Source organism: Ixodes scapularis, unplaced genomic scaffold, assembly GCF_016920785.2.
Source record: "Ixodes scapularis isolate PalLabHiFi unplaced genomic scaffold, ASM1692078v2 PGA_scaffold7__128_contigs__length_106722199, whole genome shotgun sequence".
Taxonomy (NCBI): Eukaryota; Metazoa; Arthropoda; class Arachnida; order Ixodida; family Ixodidae; genus Ixodes; species Ixodes scapularis.
The window spans coordinates 96,172,940-96,197,353 of record NW_024609882.1 but is presented as its reverse complement, the minus strand read 5'-3'; the positions used below and the strand labels follow the sequence as shown (position 1 = coordinate 96,197,353).

The 24,414-nt window shown below is 42.9% G+C and overlaps 1 protein-coding gene and 1 pseudogene across 1 annotated transcript in view; both read right to left on the bottom strand.

The window, feature by feature from the left end:
• LOC8043830 (high-affinity choline transporter 1) overlaps positions 1-23,500 on the bottom strand; it is a 97,106-nt gene extending 73,606 nt beyond the window's left edge. Inside the window, exon 1 of the mRNA XM_042286368.1 lies at positions 23,455-23,500. The gene's annotated coding sequence lies outside the window, so the exon portion shown is untranslated. The remainder of the gene's footprint in view (positions 1-23,454) is intronic.
• On the bottom strand, positions 16,629-17,955 carry LOC121048396 (annotated as a pseudogene).
• Positions 23,501-24,414: the final 914 nt, after the last annotated feature.

Genomic DNA, 24,414 nt, shown 5'->3' with positions numbered 1-24,414 from the left:
CACCGGATCAGATGATCCTTGTAACAGTGATAATTGTGAACACTCAAAGAATAACGGCACATATAAGTACGTGGTCTTCGCTGCAACTTCCGTCAGGACACACCTCAAAATCGCGAAATTCGCGGGCATAATCTTAAGTGCGCTTCTTTTTCCTTCCCAATCTGACGACGTGACTTGTCTGAGGTGATGACCGTACAAAAAACCAGCAAACTGGCAACAAAAAAAAAAAAAAAAAAGAGATCCATTGTATTAACGTTTTTAACCACAGAGAAGTTTGAAAGAGAGTGTTAAGAAAGGTATTAACGGATTTCCTCGGTGTCCTCTGAAGTGTATGACACCGGAACTTTTTATTAGGACCAGGAACTTGACAAACTAGGTCTGATCACTGAAAGGACACAAATGTCCGGCGAAGGCCAATTCAAGACCCTTTTTGTTGCATGTTGAACCTTGCAAAGCCCTCTCTTTCCCCCCCCCCCCCCCCTTTCCCCACCCGCGTCAACGCGGCCCTAAAAAACTAACCTTTTTCGGTTAAAATCCGAATTTTAGTAAACGAATTAGACATACTTTTATTGGTTTAAACCGTAAACGCCGAACCTACAAAGTGAACTTTTTCGGTTAAAACCGAATTCCGGAAAATGAATTAGGCGTACTTTTATCGGTTTTTATCGGTTTAAACCGAAAACTCCAAACCCTACTTATGTCCAACCACATGTCCCAAAAACTGGTTTTATGATAAGAATGGCAGTAATAATATTATATTTAATTATTTCCACAGTGTTTGCTGCTTCGGTATCGGGATATATTAAACTTTTAAGCGAGAATTTAGTTGAGTAGATACCCGCTAAACGGTAAGCATTTTGCGAAATAACTTCTTTTTTCCGGCCATTTTTTCTTTGATTGAAAGAAAAGGAGATCGAAGTGTTCTTACTTTGACTGACGAAGAGCCTACCAGGCCCGAAACGTTTCAAGCTCACTTTTTTGGTGACCTCCTCGACCAACTCCTTTAAGGGCAAATATTTCTGTGAACATATTTCTCTCGAGTGCCGTCTTTTGTTCTCAGGTGCTGTTCCGTATATATATACATATATATATAATTAAAAGTGGACATACACACATATATTCTAATTGTCTACATAAATGAGTACATTAGTAAAGATGCGCTTGGAGCCTAAATCTTTATTTACTGCGGTACTTGCAATGGAAGCTGGGAAAAGGCGAGGAGCTCTTGCTTAACGCGGACCGGTTACTGCATCCTTAGCCTGTCACCCGCTAGAGTCGTTTTTATGACAAAGTGGATCGTGTTTGTTTGCTGTGCTTTCCGCTAAACTTCGCGCAATGCGCAGCTCCAACTTTGGAGGCCAATATCCAAAATATCGGCCTCCAAGTCTGGTGGCCGATATCTTGCGCGTCACATGTTTCTGATGCTAAATATAGTAAGACGCAGGATCATTACATTTTGTGTACATATGACGGTTTTCGTGGCGTCCCGTAAACCGTGTACTGATCCCAGGTCATCTACACTTTCTGTGTTAGAAACAAAACAGCAAGAAAGATCAAGCCCCCGACAAAACAATGGTGCTAGAACGTATCACATTCCAAAATGTGGTCATTCGATTTCCGCCTTATGACGTCATAGAAACGTTATGCTCTAGCCGGACATGATCCTGGCGGTCTCCCAGCAGCGGTGGTGGATGGTGCAGACGCCTGTTCTGCTGCAGTCCACGGATGCTTTGGCAGCCAGACTTTGGGACGCCGCGACAACAGCGACACTCGCGTCCCCTGGTGCTTTTCGCCTGCATTTCTACCACCAACCGCCAGGATCACGACGTCCGACAGCATGACACTCCGGTTCCTGTGATGTCATTTGTTGGCACCCCGGGCCCACGTTTGCTGTAGGTCCACGATAGGACGCTAAACAGTCGGAAAGGCGCTTTAAGCGCCATTGCCTAACTCCCGTGAACGCCGAATACGTTCAATCTCACCATGAAGTGCTGATCAGTCTATGTCGCTGGACATAGTAAACGCCTTCCCTAAATTTAGTGGTAGTAGGAGGAAATACCTGTTCTTGAAGCTACAACTTTCCGTGGCGCTGTATATGCATGTGACGTCACACCTCATCCGTGTCTTAAATAATTCTTTCTCAAAATCCCACCACGAGCAGGAAACATATTGAAAGCTAGGAAGAAAAAAAAAAGGAATATTTTGTGCCAATTTAGTGACCTTTGGCGTGCACACATTCCGGGACGCATGTTCGTGAGAACACAACAGGGACGTGTCTTCGCATATTACATGGTAATGTGCAAAAACATATTTGTGGACCCCAAATTCTACCGCTAGGTTAGAGTCCGAATTGAGCTGTACCCACTAGTGTCATCCAGTACACGAGGAAAAATTTACGTTTCTTTTTTGGTTCCCTTGTTAGGTGTTTGTTTTCTGGTCTACGTGACATCCGCTTTGGGTGAAAGCCGCAACTGAACCTAGCTACGGACGCAGTACACTGGAACGCCAGAAGCAGAAGCAGGTGGTGCAAGAAAGCGCGCGGAGTGAAAACGAGTGGAAGGGGTAAAAAAGAGAATAGCAGAAACAGGTGGTGTGGAAAGAGCTCGCGGAACGAGGGAAAGTGGAGAGGGCAGGAAACCAAAACGGTCGCCGCCAAGCGGGAAAACCGGGAACCAGCCGGTCCAGGTCGCTCCGCGCCCCTCCGCGTCTCTGGTGGCTTTCGGGGAAACGTGTTGTCGGCGCGGTGGCGAACAATGTAATTTGACGAAGGTCCCAAAACTTCTTAAGTTTGCCTGAGTGATCATTAGTGTGGAGAAGCCTTAGAAGATTGTTTTCTTCTATTACATGTTTGAAAGCCCGTTTACTCCACAGCACACGGTCGCGTGCTTTCGATTTCTTGGATGGGGAGGAATCACGGAAAAAACTTTTTGATTTCTTGTCTGTCTCGAATCACATTCAAAGTGGCGACTGCTTGGTAACTGATACTGGAGGGAACATCAATGTTGCAGTCAAGTGAATGGGAAGGTTCGATAGCTGCTTTTCTTGAGTTTGGTTGTGGAATTCGGTTAGCTTCAAGTTTGAGCCACCAACGCCGGTCGGTGCGTTGGCTATTCATCTTGGCTGCTTTTCGCCGAAAACGCCTCTGGACCACACTGAAGGAGTTGGGCTGATTTCGCAATTACTTGATTCAGGAAAACTTGCTCGCTGCAAATGATGAATGAGGGAAATTATCTGTTTTCAAAAGGTGGGAGACAAGTCTCGCAACGTTAGATGCTGTCACGGCATTTTGACCTATCGCGCCTCCAATATTTATATAACGAGGACGTCGAAGCCAGTAGCAATATACGTCTACATTAATCGGGTTGACCGGCCACAAAAAAGTACTAATTTTCTCCGTTCAGGATTCGAAGCAAAGTTCAATGCAGAGAGGTTCTGCGTGGATCTTCAATGAAGACTCTATTCAGTTAGTCTCCGTGCTGCCGGCTATAGAACCATTTGGCTAAGTTTAAGTAGTATGTCTCCGTCTGTCAAATATACTTTTATTCAGCAGCTCACCTAATAGCTAGTCAACTAAGCTCATATTTCAACCCGAAGGATATACTAACATCGCTTTAGTGGGACATAGTACGTAATATAATACATAACCCGCTCGTCAAAATGACTTTTCGATTGCTACTAAAACCAGAAATGAAATACGAGTATTAGCTGCTTAGTGTGGCGCCAGCGGGTTAAAATGCTTCTTGGCTCAAGAAGCGCTTGCTTAATTTTCGTAATTTTCCTGCAGCCTGGGTTGTTGACCAAGCAGACGACTGGAGCTCTTTCTTAAACACGGATACGCACAAAAGCTCGATTTCGTGGACAGATAAGTCGCAAGGTCAAGGCATGCGAGTTAGCTGGAAATTGCCGGCGGTGGAACAATTCTGTAGTTATTGCCGCTTTCCTTAGATGATCAAAACTGATTAGTATATTACCGTCTCTCCGAAGCCCATAGTTTCGGTTTTGAACGAAATCTCCGAAACGAAAGTTTGACACGAAAAGAACAAAAAAAACACCGGTAAAACAAAACTATGCTTTGCAAGTTTATCTGCACCGGCTACAGTTAACCGTCTCAGCTCAAATACCTATAAAATTGGGCGTTAAACAAAAGAAAATCTGTTAAATTGAACGCGCCACCTGTTCAGGCGGCCCGGCCGAGCCGCCGCGACCTGGACTCAGCCGCCATGTTTTTTTGGTGGTGGCGCCCCCTTTAGGTCGCTGGAGTCGCGAATATGATGACCCAGAAAATGCAGCGTATGCTCTGTATCCGCGTGGTGCACAGCGTCATGAAGAGACAATATTATGACGTAGTCCGTTCCCATATAAAACCCTGTCATAGGTACCACCTGAACGAAGGGCACCACACAGCCCAGGCACTGAAATCTAAAATTCATCCTGCCCCAGGCACCACCCGAATTAAAAGCGCTACTCACCCTATAGAGCTGTCGCATTTAAACACAATTTTCGGACTGAGAGAGCTTGCAGCTAAATTGTATGACTCGCCTCCGACGGTTACATGCGTACAAAGTATGCTGGACTAAGAGTAGGGCAGGACACTGATGGTCGCCTCCGTAGTGACTATGCCGGACTATGTAACACACGCCGCGGAAAGTCGTCTACTACCCTAGGTCCCAAGTTATACTTAGTAAAGCTGCTCTCTCTTTCTTTCACTTCCTCCCTGCGGAGCCAAGTAAAGGGGCATGAGATTAGTACACGGAAAAGGGGCGGCGAGGGGGGGGGGGGGGGGGGGAAGGGGGGGACTGGCTTAGTGGTGCCGCCTATTAAGCTTTTCACTTGTGCAGATGATGTAAGAGTTGTCAGTTCTTTGAGGCCAAAGCTACGGCGTGCGCTCACGCACATAAAAATGTTCTGTAAAGTGTGTGTGTGTGTGGGGGGGGGGGGGCGAAAACGATTCTAAAGGAATTATCCGGTGCCTGGCTGGGACCATGGCCATCGATGTCAGAAATTTTCCTGGCAGTTCGGTCGACTGCCTCGTTGATAAATTACTTGCGGGTCAGTCTAGAGTTAACCAAGCTATAATGCGGTAAAGGAGGCGTGAGGCTAGATGCCGCCCGTGGCGCCGGTGCGGAGTTGCAAGAAAGAAAAATTTTCCGTTTAAACCAAAGCTACGTATGCAACGCGGTACTTTTTGTATATGGTATTCCTTTCCCGCTGTGACCTGCCAAACGATTGAAGTAAAAACAAATGCAACGCATCTGTGGGACGTTTGTTTGGAATTCTTGGTTGGAAAGAACGCGATGTACCAATGTTTTTCAGCCCACACAAAGGCGGTCTAGGACGTCTGGATGTTACTTCAAAGTGAAAGTGCACTGGCTTGTGCTTTCTCGGGCTAAGTGGTGACCTAGTATTTTGTTCAAGTGCTTGCTTTTTTGTCACGACTGTTTTAATTAAAATATCTCACGTCAAGAATAAAGTTCCTGAGTGACATTTCTGCTGTAATCACACATCTACGTTAACACCATGTATTGCTTGCCTCTCCTATTTCGCATGCATAACTTCTTAAATCATCTTGACAACATCGTTTGTTGACATTTTCAATTATGACATTTTGTCGTTCAGGAGGAGCATTCCACTTTTGTTATAATGTGTTTTTGCAGCGTTGTGTTGAATATTTTTTGTGCGCTTCCATTTTAGGTCCAGGGCTGTTGCTAGGTACAATAAATAAATTCGTATATAAGAAGAAATATATGATACCTGCTGATATTTAGTGGACGCTGCGAGGGCTGTACCTTTCTTTGCGGATGGACGCTGACAGCAATTGCGGCGCAGTCAAGAGGGCACGTGTTTTGAGTTATGATGAAGGAAAAGCAGAAGCTAAGAAATATATTGAAAGCATATTTTGAAAAAAAAATATTTAAGTAAAGAAAAAAGAAAGCGTTTGTATCGGGACACCACTAGACTGGTCATGCCGTCGCCCCTCTATCGCTCCAGTTTTACAAAAACTGAAATAACTCACCTGTTCGGCACGAAATTAAATACAACTTTTTTAGGTTTCAGACGGAGGTGCTGCCTGTAAAATCTAGAAATAAAATGAAGGGGTTTTTTTCCGTAGGGCACTAACTGTTCACGTTGCCCCTTTGCTTTGACGCTAGAGCGTATGTTTTCCTTTATTGCGCCAATGCCGAACTGTTTTGCGTGCCGCTTCGTGCGGAAATCAAGATTTATCTTCATCCAGCATGGCATAATTTAAATTATCTTGATGTGGGAAAGAAAAAAAAAGACGGCATAAATCTAGAAATATTATTTTAACTTGTAACACATGCCACGCGATATTCTGGTACTGAACACACTTCGGTAAGGGAGGAAGGTCACCCTGCATGGCCTTATCTTTTTCTGGGAGTTAACTATATAAGGGCCTTATATAGCTAGCTAGAGAAATCTAGTTCCCAAAAAAACTACGCTGGGGATATTGTAAAGACCCGATTTAAATAGCACGATGCCCGTCTGCCAATGCACAAAAAACTTGTGTCTCAGCACCAGGTACGCCTTTCATTGCTCACCTCTTGTTACCGGCGTTGCATGACGTTGAGTACAAGATTGCAAATTTGCAAAAAATACTAAGCACTCTTTTTTTTTTTTTATGGAGCCAAAGAAAAGTCGTGGCAGAGCAACACCACCTAGACAGAAGGCCTCCGCATGGCTTCCTCTTCCTCTATGAAACGTCATCACAGTCGGATCGCGCTCGGTCGGCTATTGGACCCGAGCCCGACCTTCGACGGGCTGCTTGGCCACGAGCCGCAGCCGAACACTGACGCAGCACTCTTGCCCAATCTCTCGCCTCGATCGATCTGACTATGATGACGCGTGTGGAGGCCTTCTGTCCAGGTGGTGTTGGGCAGAGTCCACAGTGCAGGAGTGGTGCATCCCTGGAGGATGGTAGCGATGATAGCCAGACTGAATTAGACGCGAAATTTACTCTTGCAGCCATCAACAAGAAACTTGACAGTCTACCCAGTCTAAACGGAAATGTAGACTGTATGGAACAGTCCGTGCAGCACATGTAAAACAGGTTTCACGAATTTGAGAAGCATAACAAACCAAATGACCGATACTAAAAACTTTAAACAAAAAAGAAGGCATTCGAGCTGAAGTATGGCACCAGCTAAGCATTACAGGATGTGCTCCAGCCAGGGTTGTATGAGCTTTAGTTTCGAAGCAGATAGCTCAATCAAGAAGTACATGAAATTACAATGACGCAAATTGCCAGCCTGCATTTCTCGCTCAATGAGGCGGCTGACAAGCTTGAGCGCTCTCATCTAACGGCTTCTCATGTTGTATCTGCTCATAGGCTACCCGGGAAACAAGAATACGCCCGTGAAGTAATCTTTATATTTGTTAGGCAACAGAACAAGAATGGTGTGGTAGAAAAACAAAAACGAACTTAAGAACACTGCCCTTCAACTTTTCATTCAGAAAAATTTGAGAAAAAGGAAAACACCACGCCCTTAGATGGTCCAAAAATGGAAAAGTTTGGTTCGGAAAACTGACAGATCACGTCCTATTCACATTAAAAGCAACCATGACCTGCATCAGAATAAATGAATTAATTGTGCAGACTTTGAGGGGACACACTTACAATGATCGAAAAACGTTATTAGTTGCCGAAATATGTTAATGTGAGTGTATCTCATTTTCCACCTGTTTTAATAAATGTATTAATTTAAACACAAAGTCAACAATATATACATTTTTCGTGTATAGAAGAATTGTTTATTAAATTTTCTTTCGAATTTTTTGTCATTATGCAACCAGGACTTAAAGCACAAATCACTTCGATGCTTCGGCGAAGGGTCAATAAAACCTTTAGCCGAGGTGGCGAGGTTGCATTGCTACGTTACAACAATACTGAATGCACATTGCTTAATTGTTACAGTGCGATTACTCCTGGTTATGAAATGATTTCGCTGTCTTCGGGGCAGTGCATTTTGCTTGCTATTGGCCACCGAACGGAAATATATCTATCTAAAAAACGCTTAATATTCTAGGACTACTTTCACGCTTTTGGGGTTGAAAATTAAAAAGAAAAACTAAAGCTTTAATTGCAGGTGCGTATTTTCATATAGATATAAAAAATAATCATCCGTCAGCCAGAGAGTTTGACACACTCATGTTATCAAATGAATGATTTAATGTGATTAATGTACCAACAAAGGTCGCAGCTGAGTATCAGTTCGTCCTCGAGTTGTTTATTGGAAACGTTGTGCGATCGAAGTTTCAAACATGAGCTGCATCGTAATCATCCATCGTAAACCAGAGACACGGAAAAATAAAAAAAAACGGACAAAACAACAACAAGTCTCAATTTGGAGACAGGTTGAGACTTGTTGTTGTTTTGTCCGTTTTTTTTTTATTTTTCCGTGTCTCCGGTTTACGATGTAAGTTCTTCACCAGCTCGCCTGTGCTTTTACCCTTCCATCGTAATCATGTTCCTGTGTTCTTTTGCGTGGGGGAAAAAGCAGGATAGCGGTAAACAGTTAAACAAACCCACACAGATATTTCACCGATCACCTACAGAGATTATACTTAATGTTTTTTGGGATGGAATCTTGCAGACGAATTGGAACCAAAAAGGCAATATAAAGCAACCCTATGAGGCTAATACTTCGTTTTTGAGCAGTTTTATACCGGGCATTTTCAGATACGATCGAACAATCATGTCCGGCAATCATTTTTAATTTGGATGAAGAAAAATATTTTTCAGGCACCTTGCCCAAGAGAATAAACCAAATCATTGTTTTAGAAAAAAAAATTGTCTTTGCGAAAACAATTTGTGAGCACCCTCTAAGTCACGTGCGCGTTTTGCGTATTGCGCGATGTTGGATTTTCGGGCTGCTTCCCTCCAAAAAACTGTTTGGGCTTCGGGTCTAGAAATATTTTTGAAAACTAGGCATAGGAATGATTGAAAAAAAGTATTAATGACCAAGTACTAGAGCTGTTATTTTGAGAAACAAAATCGCCAATATAGCACATTGCGCAAAAACGCTCAAGGATAACGATTTTTTTCTCCGTATCTATAAAAGCTAAGGTCTTGAAACTTTTCCAGTCTGCCTCCTTGTATATAGTTCATTGCTACATAAAATATTGTTACCCTCGCTAGCGGGATAAAAATACAATGACTCACACAGGGACATTTAACTAAATACGCATCAATTTTAATTACAAAAAAAGCCATTTTTAATATTCTGTAAACTCTCCAAAATCAACGTTTACAATATGTTCAAACATAATCTGCAAACACACAATGCGATATTTGTGTGGCGTTGAAGTTATAAAACGAGAAATATCGCCAAATTGACGCTAATGCAGTTGCCATAAATGGGGTGAGCACATACTCGTTCTTCACAATTTTATTACTATTAAAAAGCGTAAAAATGCTACGGGGTTGTCAGGAAAAGACAAATTGACAGCACAGTGGTGGACGGTAGATTTGAAGGGAAAATTCCTCATACATTTTCGTACAACCGACCCGAAAATGCCCATGGGCCGAATCGATCAAGGTGCGCCACCCTGTAACATGCTACACGGTGCCTGTTTCAACAGCCGGCGTGTAGCGTCGAAGGAAGAAACCGCAGTAACTTTGCAAACAGATCAGCCTACAACCTTGGCGATAACATGACACAGGAGGATTAGCGCCACAAAACCTGTGCCGCCTGTGAGCGCCAATAGATCCGCCGCCGCGGAGGGCCCCACAACGCACAAAAAGAAAAAACTCTCAGCCTTTTCACTCTGGTGAAAAAGGAAGACCAGCGAAGCTGTTCTGTCGTGGGAATGAAGTAACGGCCGGCCGCAAGTCGGCAAGCCAGAGTGGAAAGGCTGGAAAGGTTGCAACCATCTATGAGTGACAGCGGCAAGCAGACAACCGGCAAACACAACACTCTGGACAGCTACCGTTTTCTGTGAGCGACGGCGGCAAGCAGACAACCGACAAACGCAACACGCTGGACAGCTACCGCCTTCTATAAGCGACGGCGGCAAGCAAACAACCGGTAAACGCAACACTCTGGACGGCTACCGCCATCTACGAGCGACGGCGGCAAGCAGACAACCGGCAAACGCAACACGCTGGACAGCTACCGCCTCCTATGAGCGACGGCGGCAAGCAGACAACCGGCAAACACAACACTCTGGACAGCTACCGCCATCTACAAGCGACGACGGCAAGCAGACAACCGGAAAACACAACACGCTGGACAGCTACCGCCTTCTATGAGCGACGGTGGATACTTGTGTCGACATTGGTTTGGTACCGGACACGATCCTGGGGAACTTAGCTCTTAACAGCTTTGCTGTAAAAAAATATATAGATATTACAAAAAAATATTACGATTGACTGATATCGTTTGTGTGCGGCGTTTTCAGATAAAGCCATGTCCGGAGGGCATTTATTTATTTTACCAAACCATATATTTTACTTGTGCGACCGCAAAAAGCATATTCCAACTTTTTTGTGCAACAAAATTTCTCTAGAGGATCTAAAATCACAAAGTCGCTGTTAATATACGTGCACGTTTTTGCGACTTGCATGAAACCGTCCCTTTGGATATTTATAAAAGAAAAAGTGTTGTCGCCTTAAGTTTAATATTATTGTGCAGAGACTGTACATAAAATTAAAGGAGCTGAACATTTATTATCAAGTACGGAGCAGTTCAGAAATTCAGAGCTTTATGGATCCAAATTTTAAGAGACAATAAATTTAAAACTTTTCGCATAGTTTGGGCGCGTTTGTACAATATTCGCAAAAATTGCCATTGAACTTAAAAACGATGACCTTTGTAAAAAAAGGCACCGAAATGTAGGCAGTTTCCCGATTTTCCAATAACTGAAAAATCTGTTTAATATGAAGGCCATCTTAAGTTTTCTTCTGCTTTTCACAAATCAAGGCTAATAACAAGTCCTATCAGGCCCTTAAAAATGCTCAGCAATATTTTTGTATTTTTGAATTTACAGAGCGCTAAACATACAGAATTGATATTTTTAGGTGATAAGCTCCTTAGGGCCTAGCCTTGTCCGTCTGGCGTCCGTGCTCACATCGATTGCCATCCCATCTGTCTTCTTAAAAAAAGAAAAAATGTTTGCGCATTCGACAGGATTTGAACCTATGCGGGGAGACCCGCATAGGTTCGGCGGGTTCCTTTCGGCGGGTTCCTGAAAACTTTGATTCTTTGATTAATTGGATTAAGTACGGTTCATTCATCTGCACACATTTGATTATATCCTCCTCGGAGACCACGTACGATGGTGTGAAGTGCCCTTATGTTGTATATTCAATAGCGTGGCTCTTGATTCTCGCAGATGATGATGATACTGTATCTCTAAAGCTCATAAACAAAGAATGCTACATATACACGGGACGAGACAAACAGTGGGAGGATTTCTGGAGCACAAACGAGCACGTACCACGTGACACTAAGCGTCGTACCGCGTTCCACGCGGCGGCGTGTGTTTCCAGAACACCTCCGATTGGATACATTTCGTTTCTTGTGCATTAATAAGACAGGTAGGAAACGCCAGAAAGCCGAAGTGGAGTGGTGTAGAGGTTAGCGCACCCGACCGGACATTGGGAGGCCCAGAGTTAAAATCCTGGCTCCGCCGTTTTTTGTCTTTCGGCGGGTTCCTGAAAACTTTGATTCTTTGATTAATTGGATTAAGTACGGTTCATTCATCTGCACACATTTGATTATAAATATATGTGTATATATATATATATATATATATATATATATATATATATATATATATATATATATATATATGATATTATTATTATACGGATATATTACGTATATTAAAATCAACTTTTAAAGTGGCGATACGCGAATATGTATAGCGCACGCCTGAACAACGGAAACCTTCATCCAGTTATTCTTTGCTTGAGTACCGGGTACACCATGATTGCGTTGTACAACCTCTCGTACACACTTCCCGCGTTTTAGAATTTCCCGCCGTCAACCTAAGGACCAGGCCACTTGACATGGGGAATTTGCGTCATAAACTTCTGAAACGGGGGCTTTTGGAAAACGGGGCAAAAAGGACGCTGTGTCTGACATCGGGTGCTTTTGAGCACCACCCGCAAAAACCTGCTGGAACTCTATAAAATTTTGTATTTTAACCATTTTTGCTGCTATTTATGCAGCCTACAGCAGCACAGTGTTGAGGCATGACGAGTATAAATCCAAGCCGTGAGAATAGCGGAGGGAGTCCAGCCGAACCAACATTGCCTGAACGACTAAGCAGACGAGATATCCTGTAAAAATGGCGACTTTCCCATTCCTGCCCTGATTCAAAGTTGGCGCATGCCCCCAGCGATCTATGAAGGATGTAAATTGCCGCAACGGGAGTAGAGAAAAATAGGACGTTGCCGATTTCAAACAAGGGCAAGAAAGGGGTCTAAACATGTAGGAAGTCTACGAAGAGAAAGCACTGTGACAGAAGTTCATGAAAAATAAGAATTCATACCAAAGATTACAGGTGAGTTTGAAGCACAAGTCAACCACTTAAATACAGCTTTCTGAGATCACTAAATTTTGAAGCCTACATTTTGTAGGGAGGCTGCGCAGCTGACGACCAGTTTTAAATATTGATAAGAAAGAACACATCTTTAAAGTGGTACAATTAAACCAATTGAATAAATCAAAATCATGCGCGCACATTTAGCGCTTGCCGCGTGGATTCTTTCTGCCGGATGCTGACTTGAGTCGGTCACGGAACTCTCCTGGCACTCCGAGAAGAAATATATATATATATATATTTTTTTTTTGCCTGAAGCGATCACTGTTATTTTCTTCTCTGTGGCACCACAAGCTCGCGACCTCAATCTGCTTTTCGCAGCCATAGGAAACTTTACTTTCAAAAGTATATCTTTTCTGCGTTTACTGTTTTGCGAAAAGAGCTGTGGTTGCGAAGTGTCCGACCGCGTACACTGCCAGAAGTGACAGGAATGAATTCCGCGCACAATAGAAACAGAGTCCCACTCCTTTGCTTTCATGTCCCTGAACGCGTTGACATCAGATTTCGGGAGATGGATTGGTTTCACGTTCGGCAATTTAGTGTTCAGTAGGCCAACAATCCCTGACGCCGACTTGATCATCGACGTGGTGGGCCGTCGGAGGTTGTACAACGTTGTCTGGTGCTTGAAACGACCCCCGATTCCATTGCACGCACTCTTGCCATGTCCAGTTGCGCAAAAAATCCCCGTCGCTGACGTTACTTGTTGCTCCGCAGCTCGTCTAGTTGGTACTTGTTCTTCAAGTGGCTCGGTGCGCCATCACAGACGTATGTCACATGAGCGTACCTGTATTGAATTTCACGATTCTCCAAAGCGTTGTTACAGACGATCTCATTCAATCGCAATTTTTTTTCCCTTTTGCAGTATCTTGACTTTTTTTTTTTTTCGTTGTGTGGCTTTTTACGGCGGCGGATCTTTCGGCGCTCACAGGCGGCGGAGGTTCAGGTTCTGCCGCGTCCTACCTCCTATCTCATGTTACCGCCAAGGTTGTAGACTGATTCGTTTGCAAAATCGCTCTGGTTGCTTCCTTTACGTCGCGTAGACGGAGACGCTACACGCCGGCTGTTGAAACAGGCACCGCGAAGCATGTTACAGGGTGGCGCCTCTCGATCGCTTCCGCCCATGGGCATTTTTGGGATCGGTTGTACCACACCGCAGCATTTTGAGTTTTTTTTTTAAATAATGAATTTGTAATGAATGGGCATGTGCACGCCCCATTTATGGCAACCGCGTTAGCGTCAATTTGGACGTATTTCTCGCTTTATGATTTCAAAGCCACACAAATATTCTATTTCTTTTTCTTTTCTTTTTCTTTATTATTCCTTTGTAATTCTTTTTTCAAATACACAATCGTTGCTTAGACCCATAGCCGTGGAGGCTAGTCGCGGGTCCAACATTAGAAATAACCTTTACAATGCGGCAGGCAAACATAACAAATGTACGCACGTATCAAAGTATTCGCAAAACAATATACATACTAATTGAAAAAAAATATATATGGCATGATATTGAACTTATTCATTGGCTCGCAATTTAATTAAATACTTCTTTAAGGATGGCAATATATTGGGTTTACATTTGATGTCGGTAGGGATATCATTCCATACCAGGGCACCGTTGAATTCAATAAGCCTTTCTCCATAAACATTTCGACAAGATGGCAAATTAAACAGATTATTTGTTGCAGCTCTCGTATTCCGTAATGGTAATTTAAATATATGTAATGGGAGTGGGTCGTTAGTTTTTACTATTTTAAAGACTGTTTCAGCTATTTTTAAGTTGTATAGGAGGTCTTGTGGCAGCACACCAACTGATCGAAATAGAGGACCACTTGGTTCGGTATATCTAGAATAAGTAATGAGTCTCATTGCCCTTTTCTGCAATTGGCTGAGTGGCTCTAAATACGTGGTGTATGTTCCGCCCCAAGACTCTATACAGTAATTCAAGTGACTCTGTACAAATGCAAAGTATAGAATGCGCAGTATATACGAATTAAAAAAACTCCCGAGCCTTTAGTAGTGTGTAGCATCCGTGTGCACGTTTTGTGCTTATGTTTTTAATTCTTCCACTGCATATCGGTTTCAAACAAGACACCCAAATATTTGTAACAGGAAACATGCAGCAACTGCACGTTATCTAAGTATATTTATTTATTTGGGAATACTGCCGGCCAACTTTTGAGGGCCAAGGCATGATAGACAAACATACCATCAATGAGTCGAATGAACAAACAACAATGAACAAGTAGCTTAGTCATTTGTGACAAAAAAACAATTCATCAACTGCACTCGCAATGAAAGCAGTAGAAGCAATCGCCGTCACACTTGGTGGCAACTCATTCCACTCACTAACAGAACGAGGAAAATATGAGTTTTTTTAAACATCTTTTCTGCAGCGGAACTCAAGGAGCAAATTCTCGTGCTTCTGCCTTGTAGCGTGACTCGCGTTATACTGCAAATAATCATCAAAATTTAAACCAGCGTTATTATGAATTATGCTATGCAAAAATGTCAAACGCTTTACTTTCCTTCGACATGATAATATAGACACTCCGGAGGCGGTATACAATGGTGACACGTGTGAATCTTTGCCGTATGAGTTGTAAATAAACCTAAGCGATTTTTTTTAAAGGCCGTCAATAAGCGATTGTGAGTGCGGGTCCCATACAACGTCAGCATATTCCAGCAAAGGACGAATCAGCGATTTATAGGCCGTCAGCTTTGTCGCAGGAGTACAGTGACACATTTTCCTACGTAGCGACCACAATTTACTTGACGCTTTTGCGACAGTCTGCTCAATATGACTAGCCCAGCTTAAGTTGGACGTGATAGTAACACCTAGATACTTGTATTTATGAACTACTTCTAAGGCATTTGAATGAATAGAATAAGAAAAAAAGATAGGCACCTTCTTCAGTGTAATTGACATCTGCACACATTTCTTGACATTCAAATTCATTTGCCATTTTCGACATCATAACGAAATCATTTGAATACTCTCCTCTAAGCATTTTTGGTTAGATACGCAAGATATATTTGAAAACAATACATAATCATCAGCAAAAAAACTGCACTGTACCGAGGGCTTATCAACTCGCAGGTCATTGATAAAAACCAAAAAGAGCAATGGTCCGAGTACCGAGCCCTGGGGCACTCCAGAAAGATCAGGTAACTCTATTGATTCAGCATTGCCTACGCACACAAACCGTTTACAATTTGTAAGGTACGAGTCTATCCACCTCAGTAGGCGATCATTGTTCAACACTTGCTTCAATTTGTGCAGTAACTTGCGATGCGAAACCCTGTCGAACGCCTTCGCAAAATCTAAGAAGACAGTGTCGACTTGACCATTGTTATCAATCACTGAATCAAAATTGTGGACCGTATGAAGCAGCTGTGTCACTGTCGAAAAGCCTCTTCGGAACCCATGTTGATAATCTACTAAGAAAGTTTCAGATTCTAGAAAAGTTACAATATGCTTAAATATGAAGTGTTCGAGAACCTTGCTACATGTACTCAACAGTGACACTGGTCTGTAATTGCAAACACTTTTTTTCTCTCCATTTTTTGTATATAGAGACAACTTTGGCTACTTTCCAATCTTGAGGCACGTCACACATTTTTAAACCGCAAGAGTAAATCACGTAAAGAAACTTGGAACACCATTCAGCGTACCTTCGTAAGAAAGCGTTAGGAATTCCATCTGGGCCACTCGCCTTTCTAGTGTCTAATTGCAAAAGACTGTTAAAAATAGCTTCTGTAGAAACCACCAAATCACTGATTCCACAACTGTCATGATTACCAATGAAGGCAACATGCAGTTATCAACGGTGAAGACAGAAGAGAAAAAATAATTAAGCTCACTTTCTATGCTCGCTTCATCGGCAAATGTCTGCCCGCTATTAATAATTGCTCCTTAATCATCACCCTTTTTTTTTTTGTCAAATGAGCCCAGAACGTTCTCGGATTTTCTACGAGAAAGTTGTGCATCGTGACATTAAAGTAACGATATTTAGATGTGCGCACAAGGGTCCGTAGCTCTTGGCGAAGAGGAGGAAGCATAAATTTTAAACTTGGTTGGAACCTGTCTACTCGATTTATCTTTCGCTTTAAATATAAAATATCGCGCGTCACCCATGGATTGTGCCTCTTCCTTTTTGTCGGTCGCTCTGGAATAAACTTATCAACACATGTAAGGATGACTTGCTTAAAAAAGAGCCAAAGCTTATTTACTGAGTCCGGGTTCGCATCGCAAAACGCAAGAAATCTGTCTAGAGCCACTTCCAAGAAGTCTATATTATCGATATCATTCGCCCTGTTGAAACCACGATAAGATTTTGCTTCGGTTTCATTGTGTGCATGCTGCGGTACAGATAGGTCACATACAACTATTGCATGGTCAGATATGCCATCCGCGATTGATACGTCAAGAATACTTTTTGTAACGACCTCAGATAAAAACACGAGATCAAGCAAGGATTCTCTATTATTTGACACACGTGTGGGACACCTGACCACTTGACTTAAATTATTACTAAAAGCAATATCAACAAGAAGCCTAGACTGATTGCATATCCCATTGGGCATCACGCAATTCCAATCTATATCGGCAAATTAAAATCACCGGCCTTAACTATACGTGAAAATTGCTTGGTTTTAGTTAAAAGAAACTCAGATAAACTCTGTACGACATCAATACTGGCCTGAGGACATCTATATACTGCTCCTACAAGCATTGATTGGCAACCAAAACGTATAGAGGCCCAGACCATTTCACAGTCCTGGCCTGCTCAATAGACATGCATGGAATGGTGTCCTTGATCAAAAGAGCGACCCCTCCCCCTCTTGAGCCACGATCCCGTCGGAACACTTTGAAACCATGAGGAAAAACGTCATTATCAGTTATTTGATCGTACAGCCAAGTTTCTGTTATAATTGCCACATCAGGGTTAAATGCCAATAAAACGCCCTCAAGCTCTACCGCTTTATTGGCAACACTTCGAGCATTTAGGTTTAGGAACCTAAAGGGGCGGCAGAATCTTCCCCTTGCTTTGGCTTGGGTCGCTCGTTAACTAACACGTGAAACGAAGCATACGTATCATACCTAGCTGCCAGTTTAGTACAAGAGAAGCTCTGGCATCCTAGAGCACTAGACACAATTTCTGATAGTTCGTCGCTGGTGGTCTCTGGATGCAATCGGGAAACAAAAAGAGCCCTCTTCCTAGGAGGCTTGGCCACCACACGCAACTTACTGGCTTTTGCCGAACCGACGGAAGCCTTGACTCGTCGGCGTGGCATGACTTGTTGGAAGCCATCTTCGTCCACAACTGAGGAGACCGCCCTCTTGGAGCTGTCAGCACCCATGTGTCCTCGCTGATCCGAGATCGGTGGCATGCCCAAATCTTCACCACTTGTATTGCGACGAATGTCGGGTAGGCCCCGACGCCGCTCGTCATTCGGAGGATGTCTCACCCCTCTCGTGGATAACACACGCCGGGGACGCTCACCCTCCAGAAGACGCTCGGAAACCTCGGCGGCAGTGGGCAAACTTGTGGTCGCCGAACAGAAGGATGCATTGGGTTGCAGCGCTTTAGAGTAAGATGGTGCAGGCTCACCCTGCCAAGCTTGGGCCTGGCCAGGTTCTTCAGCAGCAAGGCATCTCCGAAGCAGTTCACTGTTCCGCACCAAATACGTTCGCAGAGATTCGTTCTCAGCTCGTAAGGACCGCACCTCCTCGGACAGACCATCGATCTTTCAGCAGAGCTCTTGGACCAGCTTGTGAAGACTACAACTTTCTGACGGCGATTCTCTTGGTTGCCCATCGCTATCCCGAGCCGACGTAGCCGACGACGCGATTCTTACTATCGACGCCTCTTCACTCCGACGTTTAGTGCAGGAATCGCACTTGAAGGCGCTAACACCGTTCGTCACAAGCAGGTCAAAGTCAGCCTCAAGCAGACTTGTACCGTACCCATTACAAGTAATCAAATTGCTTGTAATCGATTACTTTTTGGAGTAATTTTGTAATCATTTGATTACTTTTATTAGGCAGCGATCACAAAAGTAATCTGATTACTTTTTGAAGTAATAAAATTACTTGTAACCGTTACAATTTGTACACAGGACCCCCCCCCCCCCGTCCCCTTCCCCCCCCCCCCCCCCGGCACACGCCTTTTTTTATGAAATGACAATAAGTAAAATTTGCTTTGTTTTCGAACGGGAAAAAGAAAGATTTTTGCGGAGCTGTAGGAAACGAGGTCAATCTCTTTTTATGTACAGTTTCTGTGAAATGTCCGTTTTTCTTTTTTTTTTTTGAGCTGGGACTGGGAGTGGGAAGCCCCAGGAAAGCCACAGTGCTTGACAAAGGCCATTCAGGGCGAAGTTTGAGGAAGCAGAATGTAGCTTTGTGAGTCCTTCGTTCAAACTAGCCCCCTCACGCACACACACACAGAAATAAAAAACAAATAAAAAAATCCTGCTTAGGGTACCTACTCGCAGCCCGTAGGAGAGCCAGAAACGAAGAATGCCTAAAGCGGATGCAAAATATAGTAAAGGCAGTTGAAATATTTCCCCGTTTCCCCTACGTGGTCTTTGTGACAAGCAATGTTTCGAGTTGAGGAGTGGTCGGGGCGATCTCTTCCGCCAATGGATACTACACATGATCCGTTTCAAATCCTGGAGCTGCTGCTCTTTTGTATAACATGCGAGCTCATCAACATGTGAAGAATAAAATAAGCGAGGCAAACTTTGAGCGACAACTCTTGCTCAAGCTTAACAAGATCTACAACCCCCTCCGCCTCCCCCCCCCCCCCCCCCACACACACACACACTGGCGAACGCCCAAATCCTAAAACGTCTCCAACCGAATTCTATGCTTGTGTCCGCATTGTGAAGGTGCAACGACCACGAAGAGGGAGCCAGTTTTTCTTCTTCAATACTTGTGCTAATGTGAAAGATAGGTTGGAAGTAGTTCATTGTTATGAGCGCTAAAGATGTCTTCACACAATAAAGTAATCGGAAAAGTAACGATTACTTCTTTAAGTAATGCCCAATTACTTTTGCCGTCGAGTAATCAAGTAATCTAATCGAATACTTTTTATCCAAGAGTAATAGTAATTGTAATCGATTACTTTTTTTTAGTAACGTGTACAAGACTGGCCTCAAGAACATTGACGCATTCACAATGAAAGCTACGAGCACACGCGCCCGAACAGACGATAAAGCGCTGCCTTGATATCGGAGCAGAGCAGATACCGCACACGCCCTTCATTCTTGAGCGCCAGCGAAAGTAGAGGGCGTATATAGCTAGTTCTTCAGAATTTGTTTGCTTTCTCCTAGAGTGAAACACAGTGTGCTCAGTTTTTTTTATGTTAAGTGTGAGTTGGTTACTAGTGAACCACGTTAAGAGCCTTGTTAATTCTTCATTTATTTTACCTTGTGGTTCACTTATTGTGTCCCCGACAAAAAATAATGCCGTATCGTCTGCATACATGAGTTCTTCAGACTGACATAAAACAGAAGGAAAACCATTGACGTAGCGAGAAAAAAAGAATGGGCCCCAAAACAGAACCTTGTGGTACCCCTGTAAGCACTGTTTGTTGTGTAAAAATAAAATTATTAATCGTTACACATTGTGTTCGTTTAGAAAGATAACTTTGAAATAACTCTAATATCTTTCCCCTAAAACCGTACTCATGAAGCTTGTTCAATAGTATGTCGTGATTAACTGTATCGAAAGCCTTACTTATATCCAAATAAACAACCACAGCAATTTCATTTTAATGAAGAGCCTTATTAAGAAGCTGGGTTAACACGAGTACAGCGGAAGAGGTAGATCTGTTCGGCCTAAATCCGCGCTGACTAGGGCAGAGTATATTGTACTTACTTGTTAATTCCCCTGAATGTGTTTACAAATTATTTTTTTCAAAAATTGTATTAATTACACTTAATACTGATATTGATCGATAACTAGACGGCTCGGAAGTATCTCCCTCTTTAAAAATGGGCACAACCCTTGCTATTTTGAGCTCATCGGGATATATTGCGCTTTCCAATGAATGATTAAACAAGTGTAGAAAATGAACGCCTAAAATGTCTATATCATCTTTTATTAATTTTACTGGAACGGTATCGAGCCCGGCCGATATGTTTACTCGAAGACTTCTAATTGTAGACGTAATTGCAGCCATCTCAATTTCCTGTATGACAAAGGTATTAACAACCGAAGCCGTTAACCTCGTGGAAACTATCACATGTGGCAACTGTGCTGCTAGGAGAGGACCTATGTTTGTAAAGTAGTCATTAAAATTGTCTACCATTTTTTGGTTGGCTAGTTCTGGTTGCACACGTCGATCTGAGCGACGGCCGATTGCGTGATGAACAATATCCCAAATCTTTTGTGCATTCCCGTCGGCTTGTTCGATAAGAGAGGAGTAATAATGCCGTTTCCTTTTCCGCATAAGAGAAACAGATGCGTTTCTTAATCGCTTAAATTGTCCTAGATAATATTTGTTGCTTTTGTTTTGTTTCCATTTACGATACCAGCTGTCTTTCTCTTTCAGTACGCCTAAAATTTGACTCGTCATCCAAGGGCAGACCGGCTCGCCATATCTGCTGTTTGTCCTACTTTCAGCGCTCTGCATTGCTGCGTTTTTAAGAGCATGAACAAAGTTTTGATATTCATTGATGATGTCATGATTATGCAAAGCATAAAAATTTGTTCTAATACACTTCGTAGTAGGACATAGTTTACCTTGGTGCGTATTTTAGCATAAAGATTCGCATTTACAGACGACCGGTTTTGCAAAACAACAAAAATAGGCAGATGGTCCCCTATTGGATCAGAGTAAACTCCGGCACACACACCGCTATCGATGTTACAAAGCACGTGATCGATCAACGTACTCGAAGTACTGGTAATACGAGTGGGTTCACGTATAATACTGTGTAAGCTAAAGGATTCGAGAAGTAGAGTATAACAATTGTGCGTATCCCATGCCAAGTCAATATTAAAATCTCCAAGGATTGCAATGCGGCCGGTATGCTTATGAGTTATTTGTACAAGAACTGATTCGAATTTGTCTAAGAAAGGTGTCATTGCGGTGCTTGGAGGACGGTACACTACTCCAATTATTAGACTACAAGGAAGTTTAATAAAAAGTTATTCATTATGTTCATCACTGATAGAGGCAGTATGTACAACTTCAAAGACAATGTCCTCTTTCACAGAGAATGCAACGCCACCTCCCCTTGTACGTGCGTCCCTTGGAAAGGAGGAAAATATATACCAGGGTATAAGAGCCGTTTCAGTATTTTGAAGCCATGTTTCACTTACAGCAATTATATCATATGCTTGTTGGTGCCGTGAAATACATGCAAGTAGTTGATTTAGATTTTTTCTTAGACTGCGTACATTGCTATGGAACAAAGAAAAAGAATCAAGGTTTAGCATTAAATTGTCAACCTGTTGGAAAGTGTAAGGCATAATGATCCTAAGAACACAGAACAAGGCGCTAGCATTATGACGACTACACAACTCTCGCAAGGTCGCCTTCACACGTCACATGCAGCACAGGAGAGTTTTCACACTTCCGCATGAAAATCTTGCCCTGTCTTACCCAAACAAATTTTCAGTTCTTTTCTCGCCTCTCCTGGCGAGCCTTACTTAGCAAAATCTTATTCTCAACACAAAGATGTTCATTTACGTGCAGTGGGCCCTGTCTTACCCAAACAAATTTTCAGTTCTTTTCTCGCCTCTCCTGGCGAGCCTTACTTAGCAAAATCTTATTCTCAACACAAAGATGTTCATTTACGTGCAGTGGGTCGTTTGCCTCGAAGCCTAGAAGACTTCTGTTGAGTTTCGTCTTCCTGGCCGCACACAAAAACTTGTCACGTACTGTGCGCGAGGAAAACTTTACCACCACATTCGGCTTCCCTTTGTCCTTTGACTGGACTCGATGCACTACATCTATATCTCCCTCAGAAATCTCGGCGCCTAGGCAGGTCGCAATTACTCCCACAGCTTTCTGCAAGTTTTCGTTTGGAAGAATAGGTAGCCCTTTAATTTCGAGATTCATGTTTCTAGAATATTGCTTCAGTTCTATGACTTCTCTTTTGACGTCACAGAGTTCTTTGCTTAGATGCTGGTTTTCTCTTTGGTTCTGAGTGCATTGGACCGTTACTTCCGATAGTTCTTGACGGAAGCCCCCGACATCTTTTTTTAGTTGTTCGACATCCGCGTTCAAAAAGGTGAGCGATGATCGTATACCGATCAGCTCAGTGTAGATTTCATCATTCGAGCTCTTTACCTTCTTGACGTCACTTTTTATGTCGGTCGCAAATGCGTCAAGTTGAACTATCAGGTCATTTAGAACCTTAACAACTTCCTTGATGCTATTTGGCTATTTCTCACCTATGGCTTTCACCACATCATTCAGACTTCCGGGATTTCTTTTCCCTATAACCAACGACCAGTACTACAGAAAAGCAAACTAGAATCACACAGCAAAAGTTGATATGCGGCACGACACGTGTGGCAGCAACAGCGACAGCGCTTCGAAAATCGCCCTTTTAGAATAAATATTGAAAAACAAATCACCAACCAGTAATGTACAGGAATGCTGTCGTTAGTGCACGTCCGTCCGCTGTCGCCGCCGCTGCCAAAGTGTGCGAAACACCCAGAGGAACCGCTTACTCGGAAGAGATAAGACGCTTGAAGTAGACAAAAATGTCCGACAGATGTCAGGCTTGACGAGATGATCGAGGACTTGGAAATGTTGTCTGTTCACGTCTCTGCTGCGGCCGAGGTCTCCCTCAGATCCGTCCGCGATTTTCAGGAACCAGCCGCAGAAGCCCTCCTCGATGATGATCCGTGAATGTGCGGCGATCCGACTGTAATGTACAGGAATGCTGTCGTTAGTGCACGTCCGTCCGCTGTCGCCGCCGCTGCCAAAGTGTATTTGCAGAGACTGTTAGTGCAAATTGTGAGCATTAATTTCGAAAAGTATGAAGAACATTAAAAATGGCCTTTTTTAAATGAATTTCAAAATAATGCGTATGTAGTTCAATGCCTCTGTGTGAGCAAGTTTTGTAGATTTCGCCCGCTAACCAGGAAAATAATGTTTTATGCACAGCTGAACTTTATACACAGGAACACACTGGTAAAGCTCGAAGACCTTAGCTTGTATTGATACGGAGAAACAAAATCTTGAATCCAGAGCGTTATTGCGCAGTGCGCCATATTCGCGATTATGTAACTGAAGATACGACCCTAATATCCGGTGATTAATACTTTTTTGTCAATCCTTCCTATACCTAATTTGTCAGTAAATAATTCTAGACCCTCGATAATGTGGATGCTTGGGCTACTTAGGAATTCATGCTTGGATGCCTGTGATGTGACTATATCCGCGCTGTTCCATCCAAACATTTCTAGACCCGTAGCCAGAATAGGGTTCTTAGGAAAGCCGCCCGAAATGCCAACATCGCGCGGTACGCAAAACACGCACGTGAATGAAATGGTGCATAATTGTTTTTCTTTAAGTGAATTATTTTTTTATTATTATTGTTCTTCATTTCTTCTCTGCATGAAGCAAGTAAAATATATTTTTTCATCAAAATTTAAAAAGGGTCGCCGGACATGTTTCTTCGTTCTTATCTGAACTATGCACTTCAGTGTAAAAGTGCTTAAACCACTTTTACACTGGATCGCAAAAGAATTACGTAAAAAAATAAAAAGATTATAGACAACTCATGTAAAGCTTGTTTTCAAATACTATCACACCCGATTATTTTATAATTTCTAAGTAAAATCAAAATTTTTTTTAAAAAAATCTACTTTCTGCTTGCGTAGAA